At 42.9% G+C, this 12878-nt stretch overlaps 1 protein-coding gene across 6 annotated transcripts in view; it reads left to right on the top strand.

The window, feature by feature from the left end:
- The first annotated feature begins 369 nt into the window (after nt 1–369).
- wasf1 (WASP family member 1) overlaps nt 370–12878 on the top strand; it is a 62962-nt gene continuing 50453 nt past the window's right edge. For 3 of the 6 annotated variants that reach the window (XM_030406075.1, XM_030406080.1, XM_030406079.1), the window contains exon 1: nt 500–874. The gene's annotated coding sequence lies outside the window, so the exon portion shown is untranslated. The other 3 variants (XM_030406076.1, XM_030406077.1, XM_030406078.1) reach the window with 3 other exon arrangements.

Genomic DNA, 12878 nt, shown 5'->3' on the forward strand with positions numbered 1-12878 from the left:
GTTTTAACAGTTTTCAGTAATTCGTGACATTTAGTACACTTGCACATTAAATAGTTACAGTGAAGGATTAATCCTATGAATCTATCTATCTCTATGAAAACAATCTTTGGCTGCAACCATAAACAACACCTCATACGGTCAGTATTGTCCTTGACCTTGCTGAATCTAATAGCAAAGTGTTAGATTATACCATCAGAAACAAGCAAGGAGGAGCACAATGTAAACATCAGCTAGTTTAATTTAATTATAGTCAGTACGATATGATGAAGTCATTTCACGGAAGATCGATTAATTGCGTGATGATGTGATTTCTATGTACAGTGAGGTTCTGGATCATAAAATCGACGTCCCTCCCTGTGATCGATTGGACGGCGCATCATGACGGCTTCAGGTAAACTGGCCAATACTGCGAGCGCGCACGTCAGCCGCGAGCCTCCCACGAGCGCAGCGGCGGTTGCATGGAACGCTTTTCTCGCGCCTCAACAATAGAGTGGTAAGTACCATTATCTCAGATTATAACGGGGACATCACCTCGCGAATAAACGCCTTTTCACGCTCGTTGCTTCGGAGGTAACGTTTTTATTTCATATAGGTCAAACAGACGGATATTCTTTGTTGTTACCAAACCCGCTGCTAGCTTCAGCGGACCTGCTTTGATGCCCATTCCGCCGACATCTACCCGGAGCTTCCCTTTGGAAAAAAAGGTGCCTGGACCCTTCTCCGCCGCCGCCTCTTCCAGCAGGAGTACGCTTGATAACAGAGACAGTACAATCATGGATCCGACCCGGGGATTTAAATTCTCGGACACGGTGGCACGCTCTGCCGTTCAGTGAGGATGGACAGAAAATAAGAGGAATTTTAACAAACGTATCAGGTAAATAATGTGAACGCTTTGTGTGCGGCTCTTTAACTTTAACACGACACTTCGGTCAACGTTTTTTGCATCTCTTCTACTAGCGGCAACAAACTGCCTTAAAAACCGAAGTGTAACATTAGCCTCGAACCGGAGCTGCCTGGCTAATAACGGTCTCGGGTAATGCAACATTGCCTGACCATCACAGACTGCTACATTAACCCTGCACACAGGTGACAAATGTGGCAATGTTGACAACGCCAGGCACCTTAAAGTGGTCAAAATCCTTAAAAGTACCGTTAGTGTGATTATTAACGTATAAATAAACGGCACGTTTGTAACGGGACCGCTGTGGAGGCTGATAAACGGCCAAACTCCACATCTGCATGAGCTCCCGCTGCAGCGTCTTGACATGTTCGGTTCTAGGAATATCACGTTGGTGAGAAACCGGAGAGCAAATATTTGCGATGCCCCTAGAAATTACCTAACGTTATAGGCACATGCCACGAGTATCATCTTTCAGTGTCTTTTTTTTCTTCTCTCTTTTTATTCGTCGTCGGGTTTTGGAGAGTTTCAGGCTGCCGTGGTATGATTAGGCGAACCGCTGGCATCCGCACGACGTGATTTAATTTTCCCACTGAACGCGTTGACTTGACTCAGAGAGGAGGATAGGGGCTGGGGTCTATTCCAGCCAGCCTGGGTTTGCAGTCATTGGGGGATGGTAGCCCTTCAGCCCAGTAAAAAAAAAAAAAAAAAAAATCATGCTTTGTGAAATTCGAAACCTTCTTTGTACTACTACTTCAAGTGCAAGTAAGAAAAGTGGGCATGAAGGAGAGTGTGTGTTTGGTTTTTTTTCAGCTCATATGGAAGATATTCGTGGCATTGCAAGATGCAGGCTTATGTGGTGCTGTAGGGTACACATTATATACAGTCCATGTTCCCTGCAGCCCATCCGTTTGTACCCAACCAAGATCAGAGTCTTGGGATGCTACAGGAAACACTTTTTTCTACAGTAGAGCTAGCATCTATTTGAATGGTTTGAAATATTGTAGTAAAATAAGAGCTGCCTGTTGTGGAAATATCTGTCTCCCAGTGATGAATGAATCCTCAGCCACAGTCATTGATAAAAGTCTGTGAGCACCGCTGCGCCTTCAGCTTTTGACAGTAGATTAGTGTAGCCAGTTTGCGAACCTAATGTATTAAAATTACATTCAAATGTAATAATGATAACACACAAACCTGGTGCTAAGTGGGGTGTAGATGCAGCAGTGTCTGCTTGTGGTGTGTATGAGCTCAAGGATTTGTACTTATTCGTCTGCCTTATAACGAGGTTAAAGAATTACTTTCCCCATGTCAGTTCAGATCTTTATTATCTCACTTGAGGAAAGTCTAGACACCGTGTCAATATAAACAAAGAAAACGGCTGACTCTCCAAGCTAAAATTAGTCTCACAACTCGACAGTTACAATGTCTGGACCATGACACAATAAATGCAAGATAGTCCTTGGTTTGATTAGACGTCACACTGGCGTCCCGATTTTAAATCGAGTTTGCTTACTTTCCAGATGAGCCTAGAATATTTTAAGTAGAAGTGTGGAAGCAGCTCTGACTCATTGGACAAAATATTCTGAGGCCCTTTGCAGCTGTTCTATTTATCCGTCAACTATCACATTACTGACATGAGTTGAAGCTATAGCCCAAGTTTCGCAACAACTCCAAGAGAGCACATATGTATATAAATGATTGCACATTTCTTTTGAATTTGATGTTGAATTCAGGACATAGTCCAGCGTCTCTCCCCCCCTGAAATTACAGATACTGAAACCAGTGATCATTTCACACCTATTGAGCTCTGACTGGATAATGTATGCAGAAGTTCGCCCACTGTGGTCCCAAATCAGTGTTGTTGTTTTGTTTGTAGCAAGTTTTTTTCACAAGTGGGTTACCACCTTGAGTTTTGATGTTATACATGGTATTTCTGAGCTTGCAGGAAAACATTAAACACAAGCAAAAAGCAGGAAAGTTGACAGTTCTATCTGCGTAACTTGCTCTTTGATACATGAGTGTATATAATAGCGCTCGGTTTACCCGACAAATGGCCTTACCTACAGGTGTATTCCCAGAATAGAACAGGACATATTGCTGTGGTTTTATCTGATGCTGTTTGTGAACTCTTTGCTGCGAGCGATGACATTCCTGCACAGTTTGCAGTTCTCATGTTTTTCTCTGTGTTTCGGAGGCCCTCGTGATAGAAGAGCTTTGGCATGCCTCCTGTGGAGGCTTTTGGACCTCTCTTATTTGTTGACATTGCTCTGATCCTCTGCCAGTCTCTGGCTTTCTCATTGCTTTCTGTAGCTCTCTTTTGTCATTCTCTGCAGAGGTGGGGAGGGGTGACAGTTGGACCCACAGAATAACACAGGGCCTAATGAAGGAGAGAAAGGTAAAGAGATGAGAGTAAAATGATTGATGCCTGCCTGGCATGAGTAGAAGGAGGTGGGAAGAAGGTGGGCCAGGGATTCAGGGAAAGGCAGAGAGAGAGAAATTTAACGTGCGCAACGCCCCGCTACGTGCCACAGACGGACCTCCTATCTCCCAGCTGTTAGGATGCTCCAGAGGCTCCGGCACACAGCAGCTATTGTTCTTCCTCCTGGCCAGGCCCACAGCTCTATAATACTGCTTCTGTCCCTTGTCTGAACTGGCCTGACAGTAGGACACCAGGGCTCAGTTAGCCTGCTTGACTGGTGATTCTTGTGTCCTACTGCCACTGCCTCCACCACCTCCTTCCCTATATCTTTCCATCCTCGGGTTGGGACTCTCTCATAGAGTTTCAGTGACTGTTTCTCTCTACTTCTTCCCCCTTTTCTTTTACAGCCAACTTTTTCAATTTGTGATTCTGTCCTTTGTCTTTCTTGCTTGTTCCATTTATCCTCTATTCAACTCCGGCAATATTTATTTTATTCTGGAACAATAGTAAGGTAGAACAATATTTCTGAACACAAAAATGTTATAGGGGTAAATTAATCAAATGTAAAATATAAATACCTTAAACACTATTCATCTTTTTATTGATGATCATAGAGCATCAGAATTGGATCTTTAGCCTTTCAGTGTTGCATTATCTCCTGTTATTCACTTCTCCTCACTCTCCTCTTGGTGCCTGTTCACCTTTTATCCACCTCATCTTTTACCTCGTATCTCTTATAGTTGCCATACTGGCTCTTTCAGCCTTTATGTTTCATTCTCTCAGTCACCCAGGGGAAGAGAGGGCGTTGACAGGGTTTCTCAGTGAGTTTACAAGATATCTCTGAAATAGGCCTTTCTGACTGTGTCTCTGCTGCTGCCAATAGGGCAAAAACACACAAAAGCCCCATTCGAGCATAGCACCACCCTTTATCTGCCCAGTTGTACATCTTTTCTGTCCTCTCTATCTCTTTCTTTAATTTGGAAATTATTTATTATTTTTACCTCTGTTTCTCTGTCACTGTCAGTTTCCTTCCATATATAGGGTTCTGCTGGAATGAATTGGTAGGTTTTTGGTTAAATGCCTGAAATATGGCCTGTGGTTAATAGAGGCTTAAGACATTTTCAACTTTTGTTTTATGATATAAAATATGTCAGTAAATACCCCACTGGTGGTTTTGAAGCTTTAACATGTCTCGCTTGCTAACAAGCAGCTGAATCCAGACTACAGTGGTTGTCAGGAGATTAAATGTCATTATGCTAAAAAAAGGAGACTCATCTACTCACTAGTTCGCCTTTTCAGGCAGACTTCATGTGACTTGAACTTTACAACTCATGGTTTTATCAATTTATAGTAGCGTGTAGATTAAATGTTGTAGTAGGGTTGGTGGTAGTGATGTTGAAGTCATGTGACAGTACTGTATTTTGTTTAAAAGCTAAACTTTGCTTTTTACTTGTGCCAATTGCATTTATGCGTTGAAAATCATAAACGTTGTATTCATCAGAAGATTATCTTGCTAAATAAAAGTTATACAGTTATCCAATGGAATAATCCTGTAGGCCTATTGTCAAGAGAACCAGGATGATGCTAACGTCGGGCTTGGCCTACAAAATTACGTCATCCCTGTTGCACTCTATACAGCAGGTCCTTACTCACTGTGATGTAACCCCTCTGCTGTCAACAAATCAAACTACAGCTGCTTTGTTTGAACAAATGCAAGAGTTCTGTCACTCACCACACCACTTAAGGCTCTGTTGAGGAGGAGGAGAAAAGGATTCATCTTGTTTTCCTAATGTTCAGCCTAGCAGTATGTTTATATGTGCTAGTCGCAGCCTGGCAAACAGAGAGGGTATGCTCATGCTTTCCAGCTTTAAAAATAAATGTGTTTGTTTAGGCTGAGAACTTTCGTGTCATTACAGTCTAAATGTGGGTATGAGCTGATAATAGGGTGCCGAAGCAGAAAAATAGAAGAGGGGAAAAAGGTTGAACCCTGCAATATTGGCCTAAAGTATATTGTTAACAGTCCACTCTCTCCTCATGGGCCTCTGGCCGTTCCCTACAAAGTGAATAAAAAGCCTCACTCTTGACTCTGACTCTTCAGTCAGTAATAGCCAGGTATTTAGGAAATGGAGCACCGTGGTGTCCTGTGACTGACCCAGCTCATTCTCCCAGCTGAAAGCCAAAATGAGCTTCACAATGGGATAAACCATGGGCTGCTGAGGCCACTCCCCTGGTGTCATGTGCATTCGGCTGGTAAACGTAGTCTGATACCCTCCTCAGGACATATGATGTACCTGCCCTTTTAGGTCACTATGTTGTTTAGTCCTGTGCATAATATAGCTCGAAATGCTGCCAAAAGATCTCTGTACAGCTGCACTCAGAGCACAAGAGTATTTGACTAGATTTGATTATGCAAACTTAAGCAGAACTCCAAGAGGGGCAACACAACACAGTGTACCTTTCTCTTGGAATTTCTAAGCGCTATTTTCCTCTCCCTTGATTTCTGTCTTCCTCTGTTCGGCGCTCTCTTTCACGGATGGGTTCTTACTGAGCTGGAACGGTGTCTGCCCTGGTCGTCGTGGTGATGTGTGATGATTGATGGAGGCGAGAGAAATGGGAGGCGAGGCACGTTTATCCCGTCCGCAGCTTGAATCCCTAGTGTCAGGTCTCAAACGTCCGTATTCAATTACAGACACGCTGCATTTTCATTAGGATTTTCATAAGAACTCATTTTTCTTCTCAGTTGACTGGGTAGGAGTACAAGGAAGAGCAAGGAAGAAGAAGAGAGGGAAAGACGATGATGGAAGCAGAATATTTAAGATCCACCTGGCTTTTGTTTCAGGTGCATGAAGTATTTTATTTTTTGTGGTTTAATTATGCAGCTCTTTCCTATCTTCTCTGTCATGTTTGGTTATCATAAACTGTCTAAAAAAACTAGAAATGTTATTTAAAAAATCTAAACTAAAAAAAGAGCAAAAGGGCAAGGCTGCAGCCTATAAAGGCTTGCTGAACGGAACAGGAGTGCTGGGAAAAGAGAAGGAGAGCAAAAGGGGAAGTAGCCTCTTAGCGTCCTAGTGTGTTTGTCCACAGTTTCACAGCAGGGGTGCCTGTGCACACAGACAACTGCCACCTTCAATTAGGAGCCAATATTTGGCCGTTCATTTACAGCTCTCAGCAAGGATCCAGCTCCTCTTTGGATATGCATGAGGCCTGAGCACAAGGCTCATCTGATTTACGCTGGATTAAAGCCCAGCAGAGGCTGTGAGTGTACACTTCTCTGCGGTTTCAGATGGGAAGATCGGAAGTGGAGGCGAGCTTGCCTTGTTTTTGGTCTTTGATGGTTAGCAGGAAATGCCAGATTCACTTAAATCCTCAGCAAGAAAACCTACACTCAGCACACACTGAGTATGCTTGTGTTATTAATGCTTATTATACATCAATGCTTGGCTGTTCAACAGGGCATGATGTTAGTGCTGCAGAGCAGAGGTCACATGGAGGTTATGAAATTCTTACTGGTTAAAGAAGCAACGGCTAAGACAGGCTGTGTAGTTCAGTGGGAGGCTACGTGCTTAATTCTTCTTCCATTCAATGTTATGCCAGAGGAAATACATGTGGGTGGTAGTTATTAATCTGCTGTTAGGCCTATCTAAACTATGCTGAAAATTCAAACTATATTGTATAGTCATCTGATGATGAAATAAAAGGCTATTTCTGACATTGAACTATGGGAAATGGTGTGAGACACAGCAGGCCCTTACATAACTGCCTTTCATTTATAGACACATGCCCACAGCTTGAGCGTATGAAGACTGCTATTATATAAGAACAGGAAACACTCATTTCTAATCTGTTTCTTTAACTCTTATTACTGTACATTGATCCTCAGATCAGTCTTAAGATAAGTCATCCTTCTTAACTTTGAAAGTGACCATAGGCCATTGTCTCTTTGTCCTTGATCTGGAGCAGTGGTGCATCAGTGTGTCTGTGCTCATGTGTGTATGCATGAGGTCACGTGTGTGTGTGTGTGTGTGTGTGTGTGTGTGTCTCTGTGTGTGTCTCTGCATCTTTTCTGTGTAGCCAGCCAGCAAGCTGTTACTCTGAGCCATCATCCTCTTGACATAGTCAGTCGTCACAGTACTGTTTTCATTATCCACAACGATGCTGGTTATCGACTTGCCCGGCACAGTTAGCTTGGGCCACAGCAAAACTAAAAAGCAAAAAGGACATGGCGCTGTGGCAGAGAGCATGTAATGCTGACATTGACTTGAGTAGGTACTTGTAGCTGATACCTGTAATACTTTTGCCGTGTCATTATTGTATCCATTTGTGTGGTAGATTATGGTGAAGCACTCAAATTGGCTTCGCTACGACTGAGAAATATTGATTGGTTTTGTCTGGCTGCACCAAGCTGTTTGACGGTTTCAGTGCCATCTACCAGTATCAGTACATTATGTATTTGTATTCACATTTACTTAGTGTTTTGATCGTGTTTTTCATTGCACACTGGCAGCCATTAAATAAAGTAAATGCGGCACTAGATAATCTGACATCTTTCCTAAAATTTGAACAGGTGGAAATATGAAGGAAACTGGCCAGTGTTAAAATTTTACCTTATCTGTGAGCATTAGCGCCTGAGTCATGTCAGATAGATTTTTCATTAGCAGTATTGGTTGTTTAGTAGAATGTTCACTACCATCAATGGAAGTTTGGTCGAAGGATCATTGTGTTTATCCCTGTTACTCATGCAGTGTGTATCTGGCCCAAATAGCCAGATTAGTGGACATTAGCAGTAAGATAGCGAGCAACAGCACAAACTGAGCATTTGTGTGTGTCTTTGTGTTTAAATTCAGGTCAATAAATCACCAGAGACCCTGGTTCTCTGTTTTCTTTTACTGAAGTAAAGTACATTTCCCATCCAGCGTTTAACATTACAGTACATAAACACCTGAAAGGGGTTGATGACCAAGAGTGAAGATAAATCCTCTTTTTATTCTGAAAAGATGAAAACTAATCACTTAGGTCTCCTCACATCAATAAACTGGTCCAGATCAGAGCAGATTCAGATGTGACTCTAGGTGTTTATTCCTCCATAAGGCCTGGCTCTCTCTTGTTACGTTAGAGAGACCTCTAGTGGCCGAAATTACGGTACATACTGAGTGTGAAGGCTGACCACCATAGCTGAAATCTCAGAAGTGTTACAACACAAACATGGTACGTGATGGCTAGGAAACATGATTGCTTTATGTTCTGCTTAATGTTTTCTTCTATCCTTGATCCTTTGTCAATGCAACAGAATGCTCAATAAGCCACTCATCAGTGCATAAGGAGAGTGGTGCACTTCACTGTCTATATGCAAGATCTGCATCAGATGACACGATGACAGGGTTGCAGGCTTGTGCCACTGCTTGATAAATAACATACACATCTCCAGGGGCAGAATCTGAAATGGAATCCTAAAAGCTTAGTAAATCTGGTACTAGCTACCTATATGGTACAGATGTATTACTTTGTCTAGGGTGGAAAACCAAAGGAGAAGTTTTGCAGCCTTCTTATTTGATTAACTAATATGACAGGTGTATAATTAATTTAAATAATAATATCTAGTATGTTGAGCTGCGAGCAGTGCAGCATAAATCCTGCGAACAGCAGCAGATGGAGTGCAGTAATAACGAAGCTGTCGTGAGGCGAGTATTTTTATTTAGGGCTTGTTAGGATCCAAATTAATGTGCAAATGAGGGATGATGGGGCAGGGGTGTCTCTGATCTTTAAACAAAGTGAATGTTTTTCGATTGATCCCAACGCTTACCTTTGTGAACTGCAGACTCTGACTTAAGATATATATATGAAGCAAGATGCCTTTAAGGGTATGTACCAAACAAGTCTATCTTGCGAGTGTGTGAATGTGAATATGTGTCTTAATCAGCTGTTGCTGGCCAAATGCCAGTTCAGTGTTAAATGAGCTGCCTGGAAGAAAAACCATCCTCCTCTAGCAAAACAGTAAAGCAGCAGCCCACATGGATAAATCCTGTGGTATAGGATGAGGTCAAAGGTCATTTCACTATTGTGTGTGGTTATATAAATGTTAGTTGTGACTTGAGGCAGGAGCTTGGCTTGTGTAGTAAAGCCTCAGGAGGACAGATAGGTGCTGACAGACAGGCCTAGCCTCACCGCTGGGACTGCTGCTGCAGAGCCTCTTCTTTTTCCATCTGTCTCACTGTCCATTATTCTTTACTGGTTCCCTGTGTGTTTATCCTCTCTGTCTCTGTCTTTTTCCCTCCTCTGTCTCGCTCCCTCCAGCCCCTCTCACGATCTGTTTCTTATGTGTTTTTATACCATATTCCTCTCCTTCCTACATCCTACTTTATATAAGCAGGAGCTTCACAGTCAGTGCTTACTGCTTCCAATGATGCTAGCGATGACCGCTAGTTCTGTGGTCAACATTATGTCTTTGTCGCTGTGGTTTGACAAAAAAAATTTTATGCAGTACTACACGGAGTTCAAACAAAGGTAACGTTACAGTGGAATAGAGGAAGCAGACGGAGTGGGGCACTTGTTCACCAGGCCAGATGTTGCCTGGAGGTTCAAATAAAATTTTCCAAATGCGGCATGGATCGAGAAAAGAGGGAGAAAAATCTTTGCAGGTTAATTTCCTTGCCTTTTCATTTCACTCAGTTTGTTTAATAGCTACATTGAAGGACACTCTGAGGATTTGTTCACATACTGCCATTGAATTCCAATCGGTGACCTTATTCTACAAGAGTAACTGGCCTCATTGTTGCCATCAGTAGTAACAGAGTTACTTGTTGAGCTTTTTCTTTCTTCTATTTTGCTGTTGTTAACCCTTTTCATTATAAGCAAGCCTTACTTAAAATCTTGTGGCATCCTGATAAAGATGCTTTCCATAATAACCACTGCTGCAGCACATTAACTCACCCTCTGTCTGAACTCTGTTTTAGCACCTGTCTCTTTAAGGCTCCCCGCAAACCAAAAAAAAAAGTCCACATCAGCCCTGCTTGTGTTTTTTCAAACATAGCTATGCTGTGGGTGGTGACTGTATTAACATTATGGAAGTCATGATGGCTTGTTTGAAGGCATATTTTCTGAATACAGGCTTTGCGCATCCCTCTGTGGATTCAGCGTTACTGTTATAGAAAACAGGAAAGGACTTTTTTCTTTTTTCATCAGACCTTGATTGGGGTCCAAAATTACTTTACAGTTTTCTGGTGTTTGAAGAAGTTTTAGTGAAGGGCTGGCCAAAGTCGTTAGCGGATTGAGTGCTGAATCGTGTTAAGTCAGATAAAGAGGCAAACTGTCCGGTATCTATATCTGATCAGTATCTGGAGCTACTCCAGTACTTGTGAGATGAAGGGGTCTCCTGTGCAAGGAACAGGAAGAGGTGGACTGTGAGCAAGCTGAGTAGGTGTTTATCTAATTGCAACAGGAGCGAGAGAGCTTTTGGTTCCAGAGCAGCGCAACAGTGACTGTGATTGACAAGGGCATGATGACTCAGATATCCACACACACACACACACTCAGAGCTTCAGTGATGAGGGGGATGACAGGCAAGCCAAAGTCTGACTGACCAGGATAGATAACAAGGAATCATGTGGGAGAAGTGATAACAACTGCTGTGGATTCTGGCTCTCAATACACACACACATACACACGCACACACACACCCGTTTTTCTTAATACTGAAGAGAGGGCCGGGGGCTTGAAATATGCCCACTGATAAGAGGCAAAAATATAGGAAAACAAGGGGAGAAAATAAGGGGGCAAAAGGCTTTATACCTGCAGGAAGAATTGGATTTGTTTCCTTTTCAAGATGTGTCGACTGGAGAGCAGCAGAGAGCCTTACAATACCCAGTGACAGCCGAACGCAAGAGGGAGAAAAGGGAGTGAGCTGTGCCTTTGTCTCCTTCCTCTGTGTCCCATTGTCACCTCTATCACCTCCACCAGAGACAAGACACCACTTGGGCCTGATCTAATGATCAAACCTGAATGGACCCATTGAATATGTGTGTGTTTGGATGGAGGATTTTGTCTCCTGTGGACTCGCATGCTCAGTAGTCTAAATCTAAATATAGCATATTGAATCATGCAGGCACCTTAAGTCCACTTCAAAAATCTCAGTCCCTGGAAAAACTGCCCAGCAGGCACTATGAGTCAGTGTCTTTATCATTGTTCAATATAATGGCAGAATAAGTGGATGGCAGTGGCCTTAATTGAGTCAATCTTCTGTAGTGCTGTTAATACAAAACTGTTAGACCACGTTTTGTCTTCTTTAGCCCCCTTTTGCTCAGCAGAGATTCATTCTTTCCTCCTGCCACGGCGGCTCTCTTCCATTTGTATGCAGAAAGTGTTCACCCACCGCTTTGCCTAGCGGTGGCATTTTGAAGCATAGCTGTCAGGACTATGGGTGGGTGCATGGGGTTGGAGGCTGGAGGGCAGTGTGGGGGTGCTGCGATGTCATGACACATGGGTCACATGATGCCTGCAGCTGACTTTTTTGACCCCTAATGACCATGCTGCTTCTAAGGATGGAAAAAAAGACCCTTAGGACACTGACTGACTACTGACTGCCTTCACCACCTATAGCTCTCAGTGTGTTTGCGTGTGTGTGTAGAGTTGCTTCCAAAACATGATATCCAGTATTTTACAAATCTACGATACAAATTCCAGCTGGTTTGTCATGACAAAATGCAGGTGATTTAACAAGACCTCAAGATATCTTCAACCTTTGTTTGTGGCGACCAAAACAGGCAATTTAGCTAAAACATGATCTTTTCCTAACCCTGACCAAATGTTTTTAACCTAACCAAACCATATGCACAGTTTTGTCCTCAGATATAATTGAAAAATAAAGCCGAAATCATCAAAGACAAGGTGGTGGTGGTGGTGCATTAAAGTTTTCTTCAAGTAATATCTGCAGAGGGTCCACACAACATCGCCTCCTTAGATCTTTCCCTAAACCTAACCATTTCACAGGTGCTCCCCAATTTCTCTGGCTTTGAACATTTTTGGAAACATTTAGAATATTTCAATTACGCAGCTAACTAATATAACAAAGGCTTGGTCAGTTTTTATACTTTATGATGTGGAAATGTTAGATGTCATATTTTATATCTAACAAAAGATCTGATCAAATCAGGTCAATTGGCATTGTCCCTGCTATTTGCCCCACTGCTCTGTACCCACTGGCACTGCCTCAGGCCTCCTCACAGCAAGGGCACCTTCACTAACATCGCCGCCCTGGTCTGCCAGCACTTTGTTCCCAGAATCGTCTCTCATGCACTGACACAGACTGTGACATTGTACAGGACCTCATGAGACAGCCCATGAGAGCTTTGCACAGCTGCCCTGGGCGCTGTCTGATCGGCCCATTTTATCCCACAAATTCTCTCAGCTTCGCCTCTTGTCTCTATTTCTCACTTATCCACCTTCAGCTGCTGCCAAGTTCCACTCGGTTCACTGGATGGTTGTGAATTGGTTGTTTAGTCTGTTGTTGGTGTGTAATTGCCTCCGCTCTATCAGCAGTGTTTTATGGAACATGGTGGTGTTCAC

Source organism: Sparus aurata, chromosome 22 (assembly GCF_900880675.1).
Source record: "Sparus aurata chromosome 22, fSpaAur1.1, whole genome shotgun sequence".
NCBI classification, from domain to species: domain Eukaryota; kingdom Metazoa; phylum Chordata; class Actinopteri; order Spariformes; family Sparidae; genus Sparus; species Sparus aurata.